Raw genomic sequence first — 17,068 nt, 5'->3', positions numbered from 1 at the left:
ATCTTACTTGTTAATTACAATGGAGACATTGTTAACAAGGGTCTGACAGACATGTTTTTAAAGGAAAGATTTTTTTTTTCCTCTTCAAAGTGAAAGAAAGTTGAAATGCTTCAGTTCCCTCAGAATGTGTGTATGTATTGACATTCATCTGAATTTCTCTTTTACAAGTACGAAGAGCAGAATCCGTGAATTTCTTGCATCCAGCAGGTAAAATGCAAACGTACTTTGATGTGAACAGTAGCTTAACTGTTCACATCAAATAAAGCTGTTGTCACCAGAAGTGTCAGTTGTGTGAGACAGTACATCTGCTGCAGTAATTTGTAAGACTCGGCAGATTTCTCTTCTCCTAGTTAGGTATATTGGGCAGGTCTTCATGCACTTTATGACCTGAAGAAAATAGGCAGCTTTGTCTCCAATTTGAGACGTGCGATAAATTTTAATGTGTACAAAACAATAAGGCTTGCACAGTGTATTTAAATTAATGCAATCTAAGACTTCATGTTTGTGCTTTAATTCTGAAAAAAATGCTTAGTTTCTGACAGACTTATTTTATTTTGTCTTTTCTGACCCTGGAAACCCTAAAAGAAAGGCAGCAGTGAATCAATCATAGTTCAAATCATAGTTCTCATTAAAAAATAAGAAATAATATATTAAATACAAGAAAGCAATAATGACCTCCAAGCAAGGCATTTCCTTGGCATTAATGATGGGTTTGGGTTAACAGACTGTGGCATCATCTTTTCATCTGGTCTTAATCTTTAGGAAATACCCTGCAGTTCCAAAGTTATTGCTTTGCCATGAAGTGAGCCCACTGCAGATGACAGTTTACAGGAAGCTAGCTTTGTAGTACTTACATAAGATAATACACAATTCTTCCTGATGCAAGAATACTAATAAATTCTGATACAGCTTCAGTATTGTAGAACACTCTGAGAATCCTATACTCAAATGCTGATCATGAAAAAGGTTTTACAGTTTTGTTTGAGTTCTAAATAAAGCACAAATAATTTCATAACTTGAAATGACAAACCTGAACATACTGAAAAGAAAATAGAGGTTGATGAATATAAAAACTTTCACTGGCAATTAATGTGCAGGCCTACCTGAAACTTTTTCAGTATATCCAGCATTTTTTGTGTGTGAAATCCTACAGTTATATTCATTATTCCTACCTGAATTAAAGGTATAGAAAATTCAGATATCTAGCTGCAGTACTGCTGTGCTTAAGACTGTGTTCTGAATATGCAAACTCTAATTTTTTTTTGCACTGCATCCCAGTTTTTGATCTGCTTAAGGTAACTACATTATGCTTCTTTCTAAAAAAATACCTGCATTTGGTTTGGATAGGGTTGTTTTGCACCATACTTAGGTTCTCTATGGAATTTAGACACTTCTACCTGAGGCCCCTGACTACTAGACTCAGATGACATTCTCAAGATGCTCCTCGTTCCTATCATTATTTAACATACGCTTGTTTCATTAATAAACCTCATTATTTAGTTTCTGTAGAAACAAGAGCTATTAGGTAAACAGAAGCCTCATTTACACTCTCTGTCCTTTATACTTTAATGCAAGATGAAATGTATTTGAAAGAGGCATTTACCAAGACACTCAGTGCTGGATGGACCTGACAGGAATTCTTCATTGCATTCACATCTGTAGCTCCCAATAACGTTCATGCAGCAACCACAGATAGCTGGCTTGGTGTGGCATTCATTTTCATCTTTACAAAGATAAAATAAAATGAAATTGTGCTGGTTTGAAGCTAGCTAGAATGTTCTGGTGAGAAGAATTAGATTATAGGCTGTGAAAAGGAAACAGTGGTGATGTCTACTTCACTCACAGGCTTGCTGAGATGTGTAAGAACAAGAACACAAACACAGATAACAGAGTCGCTTTGTGGGCTGCACTTCTCTCTCTAACCTAACTTGCCATCTGTGTGACTAACCCATCTGCTTCCTAACCCACCTGGCCAACCTTCCAATCTTCCATGGGCATAAGGCAACATCTTGGGTAAGGTAGAGGGGTGGGAAGAAGGTGGAAGGATGGTTGAGAGCCCCTCCTGGGGACTCAGATTTGTGGGAGGGGAGTTGTGTTTCTGTATTAACTTTTACCTTATATATTTCTGTATATAGCTATATATATTGTAAATATCTGCTTGTATGTTGTGCTAAGCTGCAAATATAACCTTCATTCAATTTCCAGAGCCACTGAGTCTAGTCTGGGTGATTTCCAAAGTGTGTGTGTGTGTGTTGGGGGTAAGACCCAAACCACCACAGAAATAAAATAAAAACTAACTACAGGAATCATCTGTCCTACCAAGAGAGACCTGGGGCTGTTTAGTCTGAGAAGAGAAGACTGAGAAGAGATCTTATCCATGTGTACAAATATCTGAGCGGTGGGTGTCAAGTGGATGGGGGGGATCTCTTTTTGGTGGTCCACAGCAATAAGCCAACGGCTACAAACTAGAACGCAGAAGGTTTCACCTCAATGTGAGAAGAAACTTCTTTACAGTGAGGGTGACAGAGCACTGGAATAGGCTGCCCAGACAGGTTGTGGAGCCTCCTCTGGAGACATTCAAAGACCCACCTGGATGCATTCCTGTGCAAACTACCCTAGGTGATCCTGCCTTGGATGGTAGGTTTGACTCAATGATCTCCGGATGTCCCTTCCAACCTCTAAAGTTCTGTGATTCTGAGATTCATAGAATGCATTAATTGTTCTATGTAATATTTGGAAATCATTTGGAAGAAGTTGAAAATCAACAACTGATAAAGCTTGGAAAGGAATTCCCTAATAACTCTGTTGTATTCCATTCTTTACGTACATCATCCTAAGACAAATGCATTAATCTTTGTATGCTTTTTGCAATTTATATCAAGAAGAAATATACAGGAGAATATGGGAATATTGCTGGAGTATGTAGTGGAAAGGGAAAGCTCTCTTGGAATTAAATCTGACAAAGGATGTAAAAGACAACAAGAAGGGCCTATTCCAGTACATCAGTGGGAAAAAAAGATGTCTTCTTTTCCTTTCTAAACTTTGCCTATGCAGCCTTCTCCATCAGGTCTCTGGGTCATACCAGGAGGACAAATGCACATGAAGGTACCAATCAAATTTTTGCACATCACGCCTCTTGATTCACAGTCATGGAGACCTTCAGCACACTCATCTACCTCTGGAAAAATAAAATAAAATATTGTGTTTGAACTTCCTTCCAGCAGCTTCAGTTACTGCAGTTAACTGCCACTTTCTCAAGGAAAACGCCATACAGACTCCCCTAAGAAGCACTGAAGAAACATTTGGGAACCATTCTTAACTGCAGCTTTGTAAATGTTTGTGAGCTCTATCATCTTGTCATGATAAAGCTGAACGTCACCATTGTCATCTTCTTAATCACAGAATCATAGAATCAACCAGGTTGGAAGAGACCTCCAAGATCATCCAGTCCAGCCTGTCCCCCAGCCCTATCCAGTCAACTAGACCATGGCACTAAGTGCCTCATCCAGTCTTTTCTTGGTTATACAATCCACACAAAGGGTACACTTGGTAATAAAACCACTAGATATTTGCCTTGCATGAATTCTGAAAGAGGAAGTCATCATCTGTCTGCAGGGCTGTTTGTTAGATTCTGCTGAGAGGATGAATGCAAGGTGCATTGAAATAGTTTGTATTATGCTTTGGCCAGTGCTGAGTGGCAGAATCAGGGGAAAAGTTTATGCAACTGTCATTACCTCTGCACATCTTTTGGTCTTCTCTTAGTTCATAGCCAACTGGACACGTGCATTCATAGAAACCACAGAGCAAGAGATTCTGAGCACACTCGTTTATATCTGAACAGAAAGGAACAAAATAACCATTCCTGTTGAAGTTTTGAGACAATCCAGAAGGATTTTTTCTTATACCTGTACTTACCTTGTCAGCTAAAATGTAATCAGAAATATAGTCATGCAGATCACAGTATCACAGTATCACCAAGGTTGGAAGAGACCTCACAGATCATCAAGTCCAACCCTTTACCACAGTGCCCAAGGCTAGACCATGGCACCAAGTGCCACATCCAACCTTGCCTTGAACTGCCCCAGGGACGACGACACCACCACCTCCCCAGGCAGCCCATTCCAGTGCCCAATGACTCTCTCAGTGAAGAACTTTCTCCTCACCTCGAGACGAAATTTCCCCTGGCTCAGCCTGAGGCTGTGTCCTCTCATTCTGGTGCTGGCCACCTGAGAGAAGAGAGCAACCTCCTCCTGGCCACAACCACTCTTCAGGTAGTTGTAGACAGCAATAAGGTCTCCCCTGAGCCTCCTCTTCTCCAGGCTAAACAACCCCAGCTCCCTCAGCCTCTCCTCATAGGGCTTGTGCTCGAGGCCTCTCACCAGCCTCGTCGCCCTTCTCTGGACATGCTCAAGCATTTCAGTGTCCTTCCTAAACTGGGGGGCCCAGAACTGAACGCAGTACTCAAGGTGTGGTCTGACCAGTGCAGAGTACAGGGGCAGAATGACCTCCCTGCTCCTGCTGACCACACCATTCCTGATGCAGGCCAGGATGCCACTGGCTCTCTTGGCCACCTGGGCACACTGCTGGCTCATGTTCAGGTGGGTATCAATCAGTACCCCCAGATCCCTCTCTGTCTGGCTGCTCTCCAGCCACTCTGACCCCAGCCTGTATCTCTGCATGGGGTTGTTGTGGCCAAAGTGCAGCACCCTGCACTTGGAGCTATTGAATGCCATCCCGTTGGACTCTGCCCATCTGTCCAGGCGGTCAAGGTCCCGCTGCAGAGCCCTTCTGCCCTCCAACTCAGTCACATCTGCCCCCAGCTTAGTGTCATCTGCAAACTTGCTGATGACTGACTCCATGCCCTCATCCAGATCATCTATGAAGATGTTAAAGAGGATGGGGCCCAGCACTGATCCCTGAGGGACACCACTAGTGACTGGCCGCCAGCTGGATGTGGCACCATTCACCACCACTCTCTGGGTCCGGCCCTCCAGCCAGTTCCTAACCCAGCACAGAGTGTTGCCATCCAAGCCACGGGCTGACAGCTTAGCCAGCAGTTTGCTGTGGGGGCCAGTGTCAAAGGCCTTGCTGAAGTCCAGATAGACCACATCCACAGGCCTCCCCACATCCACCAAGCGGGTCACCTGATCATAGAAGGAGATCAGGTTAGAAAGGCAGGATCTGCCCTTCCTAAACCCATGCTGGCTGGACCTGAGCTCTTTGCCATCCCTCAGGTGCGCAGTTATTGGCCCCAAGATAACCTGCTCCATCAGTTTCCCTGGCACTGAGGTCAGGCTGACAGGTCTGTAGTTCCCAGGTTCCTCCATCCGACACTTCTTGTGGATGGGGACCACGTTGGCCATTTTCCAGTCTCCTGGGACCTCTCCGGTGAGCCAGGACTGCTGGAAAATGATGGAGAGTGGCTTGGCCAGCTCAGCTGCCAGCTCTCTCAGCACCCTGGGATGGAACCCATCTGGTCCCATGGACTTGTGGGTGTCCAGATGACTCATCAGGTCCTGAACTAATTCCTCATGAATTTCCAGGGGAACACACTGCTCCCCGACCCCATCCCCCAGTTCAAGAGGCCACTTGCCTCCTCCTCCTCCCTCCTTACTGTTGAAAACTGAGGTCAGAAACTTGTGAATATTTGGGTCTGAGTAGCCAGTGAAAACTCAACGAAGTTATGCTTAAAAATAATGGCATAATAAATACAGAACTAGTTGAGCTTACAGCGACAAGCTGGAACAGGATTATTTCAGATTCTTATTATATGATCATTTTCGTGTGATGAGAGGTGTGAGCTTTTTTTTTTTCCAACTCTAAAAAAATTAATTCTTGTTTCAGGAAGCAAACTCATTATGATTCATGAAATTCAGAATCTGTAAGAAGCATCCTGATCAGCATCCAATGAGAGCAGAACAGTTGTACACAATTTCCACCCTACAAAAAATAACAGGTATTTTATGCTCTAATAGGGAATCAAAGAAAATACTTGTATAAGTAGCTGTGCAAGTTTGAACCTATCTGGGATATGTTAGTGAGAGAAATTAGATTATAGCCTGTGAAAGGGAAGCAACAGTGATGTCTACTTCACTCACAGGCTTGCTGAGATGTATAAAAACAAGAACACAAATGTAGATAACACAGTTGCTGTGTGTCTTTGGCTGCCTGCACTTTTCTCCCTAACCTGCTATCTGTATACCTAATCTTTCTGCTTTCTGACTCCCCTGGCTGATCCTCTAAACTCATCTTGAACATAAGGCAAAGTCTGGGATAAGGTAGAGGGGTGGAAGACAGGTGGAAGGGTGAATGGGAGCCCCTCTTGGGGACTCTGGTTTCTGGGAAAGATGTTTTGTTTCTGTATTACTTTTTTAACTTGTATATTTCTGTATATAGCTGTATATATTGTAAACATCTGCTTGTATATTGTGCTAAGCTGTAAATAGAAAGCTTCATTCTTAATTTTCCTCTTGGCTGAGTCTAGTCTGGCTGATTTAATGAGAGTGGGGGGCTGGGTATCACCCAAACCATTACAGTAGTGAGAGTAGTGACATTCTGCATCTTAGTGTCACAAGAGGCTGTGAAGTCAGATGATATAAGCAAGTTCGAGACTGTACTAGACAGATTCTTTGGGAACAGATCCATAAGTCAATAATATACCTGCTCTGCCGGGATACATCCCCTAGTTTACATCGTATTTTCCTTGTATCCTCAGCTCTTGTTAAAGGGTAAATTGAAGAAAGTTGTTAGTTATGCTTGCATGCTGAATTAGTGTTTCAGCTGTGAGGGATAGAATAATGGACTATATGGACCAGTGTTCTGGCTTCAGTCTACTAGGCACAGTTGTTACTCTGACTGTGATGAGAGGGTCAGTTCATCCCTGCTCTGCCTCAATTATGAAAAATACTCTGTGAATTCAGACATTTTTGCTATGGCTAGCTATACCATTTACGAGGATATTTAGGGGGTTCAACAGTGACCTTCCCTCCCACTCCAGGTTTTCCAATGAACAGATGAACAACATAATATGCAGTTTTGAAATTCGGTGGTAAACTAAAATATTGCTTATATCAGTTCAGGACTTTGTTTTTCAATCACATAGTTCAAGAAGAGCAGCTGTTTTTCCTCCTAGTGACCATAGTACCAAATGCCTGATGATTTGAATACTGAGAAATAGATGAAAATTAAAGAGAAAAAAAAAAAAAAAACAACAGAGAACCAGATACCTTCACAATTCATCATTTGGCCTGGTTCAAATCCATCATGACAGCTGTCCTCAAAACTGCTGATGACATTAGTAAACGTACCTGTGCTAGTTTGAAGCAGGCTAGAATGTTTTGGTGAGAGAAAGAAGATAATTGGCTGTGAAAGGAAAACAATGGTTATGTCTCCTTCCCTCACAGTCTCGCTGTATGGGAACAAGAAAGTAAACATTAGATAACACTTTTCACCATTTTTGACTTCACTCTCGGGCTGGGCTTTGACTGAGCTGCATCTCCCTAACATCTCCTGCCACTCACCTTTGCTTCTTAACCTCTTGGCTGAACCTCTATTCTTTCTTAGGACTGGGGTAAGGTTGAGAGGGGCAGGGGAAAGGTGCAGGGGTGGTTGAGAGCCCCTCCTGGGGACTCAGGTTTCTGGGAGGGGAGTTGTGTTTCTGTATTACTTTTTCATTTGTATAGTTCTGTCTATAACTGTATATACTGTAAATATCTGCTTGCATATTGTGCTAGCTGTAAATAAATAGCTTCATTTATACTCCCAGAGTCCGGCTGAGTTAGCTGGAGTACCTTCTAAAGTGTGGGGGGGCGGGTAATAGCCAAACCACCACAGTACCATTTGCGCATGGGTTCCCAATTGAATGTTCATCAACATCTGTATATAATGAATAAATGTAAAGTGAAGTGGGACACACTTCAAATAGCTTCTGTATTTAGCACAAAAGGAAACAACTGAAATACACCAGTCAGAAAACAGAAGTGGAATGATGAAAGATGGTAAGAACAGATTCTCTGTCATTATTTCTGAAAAGATTACCTTAAGTCTCATTTTACTGTTAGGTGTGGCACATGGCTCTGCAGAGGGACCTGGACAGGCTTGAATGATGGCTGAGCCCAATTGTATGTGATTCAGTAAGGCCAAGTGCTGGTCCTGCACCTGGGTCACAACAACCCCATGCAACACTACTATTCTTATAATTAATGAAATAACAAACACACCTATGCAGTATACTCCAGTGTAATCTAAATTGTGTACCATGGGACACTCGCAGTGAAATGATCCATCAGTATTGATGCAGTGACCATTTGAGCAAATCCCTGGGCTCTCAAAGCATTCATTGACATCTAAAAAGCAGGAAGATACTAGCAACCACTGAGCTTATGCAGTTCGGCATAAAGCCTTAAAACAGAGTTTTAAAACAACTAAGCACCCTATTCTGCTTGTCTTTAGCCATACCATTTCAAAGGCAATCTTTTAACTATCATTTCATAATGGTCCACATCTATTAAAGGTCATCCTCTTGTCACTTAGAGGTGTGGGGAGTAAGCACACATACTATAATATCCTAGTCTATTTTTAAATACAAATAATTAATTATTTTGTTTAGATTATTGAGTAAAAGAATCCCTACCTTCACATGTATCACCAGTTCCAGGAATGGACATAGGAACCATATGGACACAGGTCCTGGAAAGCAACTGTTGAAGTATTTTGTAATTAAGAAAAAAGAGTGAGAAAGAGAACCATGACAAATCATTAAAGCCATCCAAAAATCTCACATTTTTCAAAACTGCCAACTGTTCAAACCACACACAGTCATTACACTGCCTTGCCAGATGCAAAAGTAACACTGTCTCTAGGTCAGGGAAGCAGCACTAGAACTCGTTCACCTTCCATGTGTTCATATTTGGTGCCTTCCCTTTTCTACACCTGAAGAAAACCAAGAACTGGAGCCCGTCAGTTACTTCAGGGAGTCTTGGCACTGTCCTGTTTTATTCTTCTCTTTTGCCTAAAGCACCTACACCTACAAATAGAGGCTACTGGTTCATTTCTCTACAGGGCAAAACCAACAACTCGGTATTTATCTATTTCTGTGATTTCTTCCATTTAATTTTATTCCCATTGTTGACCTGAAAATGGATTGAAAATGGACTATGAAGAGTGAATGTCGGAAGGATCTCTCCTCCTAATGATCAAAAATGTACATCACAAATGTGATTTTCCTTTTTTCTCACCCAAAAAGTCTTTAATTTCAATCTTGGTGTGTACCTTCTTCTTCCTTTGGACAGAGCTCACAAGGATCACCCCATCCTTCTCCTGGCATTTTACTGCAGTAACACTTTGCTTTTGTGGTGTTGGAAGCCTTTGGCACTGAGCATTTCACATTCTTAAAATTAGTGAACAGAAGCTCTGGAGAGTGTCTGGAAAAGAAAACACATTTATATATATATATATATATATATATATATATATATATATATATATATATATATGTATATGGAGCTAGCACCTTCTACTGGTCGGGTAATGACTTGTCAGCTATGAAAAGAATAACATTAGGCCTATATTTTTTTATACTATTTGAAAGCACTTTCCAATCCCCATAAGGGCATAGCCTTTACTCAGTCTGCAGTCTCTGTTATCTGTTGAAGTAACTTATTACATTCCTTAATAACTTACCAAAACATCTCCGTCCATTATCAGACAGCACAAAACCTGTGGGACAGATGCACTGGAAGCCTCCTGGAGTATTTGTACAGGAGCCAAAGAGACAGATGTTGGGATCCTCATTACACTCATTAAATATCTGTAAATTAAAAGAGCAAAGGCTCAACATTATTCCATTTTCTGTGGATCTCTTGGTTAAGAAAGACTATTTATTAATTTGTTTGTTTATTTAACTTCAGCCGGAGGTGGTCCTCCAATAAAGCAGCCTGAAGATTCCACTGACTCTTTCAAACTGGAGCATTTCATTGGCACACACTTTCCTCTCCAAACACCATTCTCTGTTCCCTGCCATATTTATAATATAAAAACCAAACAAATGCTTTAAGGCTGAAACAGAAGACATACTTCTGATAACAAAAATACTTTCCTGTAAACATCAAAAAGATGAATAAAAAATTCTTTGGTAAGCTTTCTTTATAATAACAAGGGGCTTTTTATATGCTAGCTGGCTGATTCTTGAGCTGAAACCATAGCTAGCTGCTAACAGAGGTAGACCTATGATTATATGTACTCAGATTTACATTTACCAGTCTTTCACAGCCACTCTTGATGAATTATTCAGTTTCCTCTTCAATTGCGTATATTGCTATGCCTATTTAAATGTGAGGGTTTTTTTAATACAGGGATATTTTTATAATTATTAAAAACTTTAAGCAATATATATGAGTACTTCACATAAGCACCACGTGGCTGTAAAATTATGCAGTTCAAACAGTACCAGGCTGCATATCCTGCATCCATATAGATAACAAAGTAAGAAAAGTACTACTTTAATAGACCTTTAATTTTTCATACCCATTATTTAAAACTATATTTTAGTTTATTCTGCTTTACAAATACAGAAGCTATAAGCCTCCTTATTAATTTGTAAAGGTAATAAATTCTGAGCATATATTAATAATCAGCAAAGCTACACTTGCAGTGCAACCGTCTTGAGTCTTTTGCTATGGGTAATAAAATAAGAGATCTATGGCTGTGTAAGCACTCTACAATAATATCCATATTGGTCTTAATCTAAGCATAGACAGGAGTAGGTGTTCTTCATGAAAGTAAGCTTTGTGGATGCCAAACCACAAATTTTTAGCACTGTTTCTCCTGATATTCATTGGACTTCTTGTTAAGCTGAATCTCTGAACACTGACCTGTATTTAGCACAGAAGGTAACTGAAATACAGTCTGTATCAGTAGGAAAACAGAAGTGGAATGATGAAAGATGGTAAGAACAGATTCTCTGTCATTATTTCTGAAAAGATTACCTTAAGGCTCATTTTACTGTTAGGTGTGGCACATGGCTCTGCAGAGGGACCTGGACAGGCTTGAACGATGGCTAAGCCCAATTGTATGTGATTCAGTAAGGCCAAGTGCTGGTCCTGCACCTGGGTCACAACAACCCCATGCAACGTTACAGGACTGAGACAAATGGGAGGAAAACTGCCCAGTAGAGAAATACCTGAGTGTGCTGATCAACAGTCAGCTGAACATGAGCCAGCAGTGTGCTCAGGTGACCAATAAGGCCAACAGCAGCCTACCCTGTATCAGAAATAGTGTAAGAAACAGGACCAGGGAAGTGATTGTCCCCCTGCACTCAGCATTGGTGAGGCCACACCTTGAGTACTGTGTGCAGTTTTGGGGCCCTCACTACAGGAAGGACACTGTTGCTGGAGCATGTCCAGAGAAGCAGCATGTCTTCTGAGATGCAGCTAAGGGAACTAGGTTTTCTTAATTTGGAGAAAGGAGGCTGAGGGGAGACTTTACTGCTCTCTACAACTGCCTGAAAGGAGGTTTGTAGAGAGTGGGTGTTGGACTTTTCTACCTAGTAAGAAGTGATAGGATGAGAGGAAATGGCCTCAAATTCCATCAGGGTAAGTTTGGATAAGATGTTAGAAAAAGCTTCTCTACTGAAGGGGTTATCAAAATATGGAATAGGCTTCCCTGGGAGTTGTTTGAATCCCTATCCCTTTAGAAGACACACAGATGTGGTGCTAGGGGGCATGGTTTAGCATCAGATGTAGTAAGGTAACAGTTCAACTCAATGATCTTAAACAGGTCTTTTCTAACAAAAACAATTCTGTGGTTCTATTCTATAAATCAATGATTGTAGCATTATTTGGAGTATGAACAAACTCTGCAGCAGCTTCCCATAAACAGGCTCTGTGTGAAGCATTTTAAATCACCTTATTTCCATGAAGAAAATACTGTTAAATTTCCAGTTAGCATGGCACTTACTAATACACAAAGCTCAGTAATTCAGCTGCATTTTCCAGGGGGTGGAAAAATTGCTCTTTTGAAGTACTGAATGTTACTGCAGTGAATGGCTTGGGGCTAGCAGAAGAAATTATTTTTGTGGTCATGATCAACAGGTGAGTGTCTAGCCTCTGGAAGTAAATGAGTTGTCTCCATTCAGTCCCATAATATGAAGAGAAATTAATTAAATGAGTGGACAAAAACTATGACTTTTTCTGTGGCTCCCATCTGTTTTGCTTTCTCCTCAGCTCAGAAAGTAATCTTGCCACTGCCAGCCTTCACATTACAGACAGAAGCAATACATTCTTATGAATGTGCTTTTGTGTAAGACCAATAGAAAGTAATGGGGGATGTATGTTGTAAAAGCTAACATAACACCAATCAGAGAATTAGTACAATCACACATGATTATTTTATACATTTTATAGGAATTTTAGGTGTAAGCTTTATGGACACATGACATAATGACAAGAAAGAACACAATTAATTCTCCTCAGTTCTGACAAAAATCTGTTTGGCGGTCACTGATGTTGTTTAAGGCATCAAGAGCGCCAGTATGGATGCTAGTGTCCACAAACACTGATACTCCTGGAAAAACAAAAGCTTTCATTTTAAATTCATGACTCTACAACTGTAGGTGATTTGAATTTGAGCTGCTAATACAGAAATAGCACCTGCCAAAAGAAACCATGAGGCTAGTGGGCAAATAATATGGTGGCATGATACAAAATGAGAAAATCCTCCAACTTAGAAAATATGTCCTACTAATCAAGACAAAATTTGAAGAGGTTCCCATCATCCATTTTCTACACTCATACAGATTAGGTGTGATCTTTATGTCTCTAGCAGTGTTTATTTCAGTCATTAATAAAGCCAAGCTGATCATCTGTAACTGAAAGTTAATTGGATAATTATGTTTGAGGTCCTGCACCAGCCAGCTTTCAGTCATTTAAGCTGAAAATCAGGTTTTTAAATATTGCCACAGTGCAGACATATCATAGAGTCACAGAATCACAAAACCTTAGAGGTTGGAAGGGACCTCCAGAGATCATTGAGTCCAACCTCCCTGCCAAAGCAGGAACACCCAGGGTGTCTGTTGTTATTCCTCTTCAGATGCTTCCTCTGTCCTCTGGCCATGAAAAAAACTAAGACTTCTAGGTTAGATACCTAAAACTAATTGTGTGCACCATTCTTGCCAAATGCCCAACATAGATAATTTAAATGCAAAAAAAAACCCAAACAAACAAACAAACAAAAAAACCAACAACCTAGTAATCCTGTTCTTTGCTTTGCTGGAAAAAGGGAATTTTAACTTGGCTTTATTTATCATTCTCTGCCACACCAACTGTTAATTCGTTGTCTAACATTCAGCTTCTGAATTATATTGATGGCTTTAAATGAAGCTTACATAAGCAAACAACATGAAAAGTCATGGAAGGCCCTGGTATACCTTCCTCCTCTTCCTGTGAATCTCAGCACTTGAAAAAAACATTATACTGTCATAGAGGGCCTGTAGGCCCAAAAATGGGCTTGTTTATGCCTTGTCCTGCCTGGACATGTGTTTTCTGCCAGGACCCCTGGTTGTAAACAGGTTGTGTAAGCCCACACACACCCAGCCCATGTCTCCCTGGTGTAAGCCTATGTGATCCCCATATTTGGGGAAGTCCAAGCAAGTGGCATTTGCCTATTATGGTAAGGTCTGGCCAACTGCCAACCTGATTGGTCATTCTAGTGGCCAAAGAGGCCATTAATCTCAGCCCACATTCAATAAATAGGGGTGCACAGGTAAAAAAAGTGCTCAGACCCTTGCTCGGACACTACCTTGCTGGCTCAGACTCCATTGCATAGCTCTGATGCTCAGAGGCTCAGACCCTCATGCTCTGACCCACTTGCAGCTATCAGCCTGCGTACCTCAGTCGCAGAGCTCATTTAAACCTGCCTATATATATATATATATATATATATGTATATGAGGAGCCTATAGTCTCCAGCCAGCAGTGCACATCTGCACACCACTGTGTTATCAGGACTAGATCCTATATTGCCTGCGTTTACCAATGGTGCACAGTGTCCCAGCAGCTGCGCACCCTGTATGCCCACTGCCTGTCATTGCCTGGCAAGCACCATTGCCGCTGAGATAACCAGGAAGCAGATTCTGGATTGTCTGCACATGAGTGGCCTGATAGTCATGTGAGAACCATGCCAGAGACAGCACGATATCCTCCTCCTGCACCTGAGATCCTGCCTGCTAGAATCCTGGGACAAAGCATCCAGAAGAGGCCAGCAGCACGAAGGCAGAGATTGCATCCTTCGCCAGGAGAACCAGGTCAGAGACCAGTCATTTCCCCAGAAGCTGGGAAGATTTATCCTTTCCCCTCAAGCCAGGAGGGTTCCAGCCTCAAAGTCCACAGACAGAGATCCCCTGAAGTTTGGACACTGGCATAGGCGGTGACGTAGCCCCGGAGAGTGATTATTAATAAGAACTGTGAGTAGAAGCTTAAATGCCTCTGTAATATAAGTTGTCTCTGCCATAGAGCAGGATCAGTTCCCAGCCCACTGCTGGGCAAATAGCATATAGACCCCAAGCGGTATTTGTCGTGGAGGAAAACTCCTCTCTCTGTTTATAGTTTGAATGTTTGCTAGTTATTAATAAGTCACTGTACATATTTTATCCTAGAGTGTTTTCATAACCATGTAGAACGTATTAATATTAATATACAGTGGTTGGGGGTGGTGAGAGTTCAGAATATTGAGTTTAATGAATATATAATTTTATAGAATATTATCTCGCCCCAACTAATTTCTCCCCTCTGCCAAAATTGGCATAGTGGCAGAATAGCCCTCCACAACATATACAAAACACAAAATTCAGAAAACAGTCTTAGAAGAAACTAATTTAAGCAACTGTTCCTATAAAGCTACATAATTTATATCAAGATTTTAAAAATTCATAATGGTCTAAACCCAGAAGCTTAGTTCATGCATTGTGTGTCAACAGCTGCCTTTCTGTAACTGCTGTGTAAATTCAGCACACAGATTGGTTTGTTTTTAGAAAGGAGATTTTTTTTAACACAAACTGGAAGAGAGAATACTGTTTTTTGAAAAATAAATACTTTCATTTGCATTAATGAAGAAGTTAATGTACAAAATGTAGTGCCTAATACAGCACAAAATCTCCTGCCTTCCATTTCTAAAACCTCTTCTTGAAGACTTTCTTACTTACTCCATCACCATGATCTTAACTCAGGCAAAAGTCACAAACATTAGGATGTACAACTAATTTCTACCAAATCAGAACCAATGTTCCCAATTTTAAAATTGCTGAGAAGCAACAATTACAACTTGCCTTACCAATACAATTTTCACGTTTTACTTCATATCCTGGTGGACAGATGCATCTGAATGATCCTTCCAAATTTTGACAGGTACCAGGAGAGCAGGAACCAGATAGTGCCACACACTCATTAGTATCTTTGGAGAGTAAATGGCATCAGGGAACATTTAGAAGCATGTCATTCTTATGGCAACAATACAGGCTTATTTATGATAAAGGCTGTAGGACTATTTTACTTTTCTAAGGCATTTAAATGCCTACTCCAAAACCTAGTTACATCTACCATTTTCATTAAATTCACTGTCTTTATTTTTAATATATATGTACTTAAGACATTCAGACTGTGTGGTGCTTCCCTCTAGATAAGAAGCTAACAGCTTATTTCAGCTTTATTATCAGCACTTTGATATCATCATGTGCTATCATACATACCGTGAGAGTCTGAATCCTCTCTCTCGGTCATCAACAAAGATAAAGATTGCATCGTCCCTCCTTAATCAACAAAGATAAAGAAGATTGCATCATCTCTCCTTAATCTCGTTACTTCTGGGACTCAAACTCGGTGCTTAGCCCCAAGCTCAGGGATGCAAATCAACAGACAACACCTTTGAAACTCCTGGACCTCACCCTGGACTGCCCAGGAAGCCTACATCTTATCTCAGCTACCCCCAAGGGTTGTGTATGCAGGGTGTGGACAGGTGTAGCCGAGCGAGGGTGGAGGTCCTCCCCCCGGCGACACCGGACCCCTGCGAATGCATGAGAATGCACAGGAAGATGCCCTGGGGGGCTGCAGCTGGACACAGCAAAAAACTGTGTGAAAAGGCAGGAGAAATGCCTGCCAAAGTGTGCCATTCCCAGCGGACCACCATTCCCACCGGACCACCGAGGCCAGACCACCACAGCTGCACACCACCTGAAGAACCTCTGACAAACTCCACAGAAGATCATCCCTGGGCCACGCACCCGTCTCCCTCCCTCCCCTCCATCTGTGGCTGAGGGTAATATAATCACAGCCTTTTTCCCTTCCCTGCTCCTGCTTCTCTTCTCTGTCATTCTCTTTATCACTCTCTCTCCCCCTTCTCCCCTCTCTCGCCTCTGTTCTGATCTTTCTCTCTCCCCCCTCTCCCCTCTCTCCCTCCATTTTGCCCCACCTTATCCTTTAATAAACAGTTTCATGGTGATATCTGGTCTCGTTTGCACCTTAATTTCACAACACGGAATCTATACAAACTGGTCTTGCTCCCCTGGACAGAGATACTGTTAATCTCTGCTCCTCCGGACCTTGACACATACCAATGCAATTCTTTCCATCTAGAGTAAGTTCATATCCTTTGTCCTGGGTTAGGGCAGATCCCTCCCCCAGGGAGAAATAAACTCACCACAACACAGACCCTTTTTTGAAAGTCAGGGAAAGATGAAATTGTATTTCTTATAGTATAAGCATAACAATGTAAAGAGAGATAATAACTAGAAAAGGAAGAAAAAAAACCCCAATACAATAACCTTAAGGGAGATGGGGGAGGGGTCAAGTGGCGGCAAAGCAGCAGAAGCAGCAGTAGCCAAAACAGCAGCCGGGGAAGATAGGCAAAGCTGAAGCAGCAGAAGCCAGCGGGAGAAGGGGGAGGACAAGCTGTGCTTCTAGACATTAAGCTCTTGATGCTCCAATGAAATTATATTAATTTATCTATTGTTGCCATTATGTGGCCTATCCCTGGAGTGTTCATCTTTCCCCTATGTCTGAGCTAGAGAATCAGCTCAAAT

Source organism: Pogoniulus pusillus, chromosome Z (assembly GCF_015220805.1).
Source record: "Pogoniulus pusillus isolate bPogPus1 chromosome Z, bPogPus1.pri, whole genome shotgun sequence".
Taxonomy (NCBI): domain Eukaryota; kingdom Metazoa; phylum Chordata; class Aves; order Piciformes; family Lybiidae; genus Pogoniulus; species Pogoniulus pusillus.
Note: the sequence above shows the minus strand (reverse complement) of the source record.